The following is a 1511-nucleotide window of genomic DNA, read 5'->3' as shown; positions in this document are numbered from 1 at the left end:
GGGCAATTTGACAAACAGTGCTTTGAAGGATCATGACCTTGGAGGTCTCTGGCAAGCCAATTTCTGAATTTGACAAGGCTGTCAGATTGAATTTCAAAGAATAGTATATTAATGTCTGTGATTAAGACTGGAGATACCCTATGCAACGGTTTTTATTTTTTTAATCAGATTATAATTAGATAATAGTTTCCATACACAACCAATTAGAGTCAAAATTGCCTAATGAAAGGCGCATGGTGTACAGAAGAATATACATTTGTGCCTTTGCTTTCATGTGTTTTTTATTAGTGTTGAAAAGCCACAGATATGGTTTAATTTTCACCAATTTCAATTTTACAAGATGATTAAAATACTTAGTGGCTATGTTATTCAAATCACAAGCTTTGCCACTGCAGAAGACAAAGCTGTGTGACAGGAAAAGTTAAAACTGAGACTGTTAGCTTAATCTGTTAGGATCAAATCCAAGCAATTTTTATTTCTTGAAGCAAAAGTGATATTAGATGGTAAAGACACTGTGTTGAAACTTCAAACAAAAGAGCATGCCTATAGGGTACTTAAGTTATTTTGATGATAGACTGATAAAATAAATTATCTTTATTATAAAGGACACATTGTTATTGTTTAGCCACTAAGTTGTGTCCAACTCTTGAGACCCCATGGATTCTAGCCCACAAGTCTCCTCTGTCCACAAGACTTCCCAGGCAAGGAAACTGGAGTGAATTGCCACTTCCTTCTCCAGGGGATCTTCCCCACCCTGTGATTGAAGCTGTGTCTCCTGCATTGGCAGGCAGATGCTTTACCATTAAGCCACCTGGGAAGACCTATAAAGGCCATATGCCTAGGCAAAGTCTTAAACACATACATACATATAGTTTACATTCATAAGATCAACCATTGTTCCTACATAGCTAATATCAAAAGAGTAATATTTGGGGAGAAAACTATTGTTACACAATCTTGCATTTCACAGAAAGATTTCTACTTAGGGAGAATAATTTATGGAAGCTAGAAGGTATTTCACTTGTATACAGGGTCATAAAGTTCATGCATAATCATACTGTTATTCAGGTTATTCAGCTGTTATCCAGGCCAATAAAAGTATTAAAATAGAGGTTGAGTCCAATTCCTAGATCAATATTGATACATAAAACATCAAATTTATATTAGTAAATTTAACGATGACAGTGAAATTATAGATATTCAACTGGTCACATTGTAAAAGTAGAAATATTCTCCATTCTACAAGAAACAAAAAAGACAGGTGTTGTACCACAGTCTTAAAGAGAAAATATCATTCATGCACCTTAAAATGCTACCCTTTCATTTTACTGTCATTATCATAATGATATTTCTGGTTAAATCTAAGCTATATCTCCATTTGTATTTGTTTGATGTTCTTATTTAATTTATACTTTAAAAACACAACTTTGGAGTTTATTTATATAGTTAATCAATTGAACTATTTATTAAGTTTATACCATGTGGCCGAATCCTTGCAATGTTGTTGTTTT

The sequence above is a fragment of the Moschus berezovskii genome, chromosome 16, assembly GCF_049115385.1.
Source record: "Moschus berezovskii isolate FMDL1 chromosome 16, NW_MosBer_1.0, whole genome shotgun sequence".
Lineage (NCBI taxonomy): Eukaryota > Metazoa > Chordata > Mammalia > Artiodactyla > Moschidae > Moschus > Moschus berezovskii.
This window is presented reverse-complemented; position numbering follows the sequence as displayed.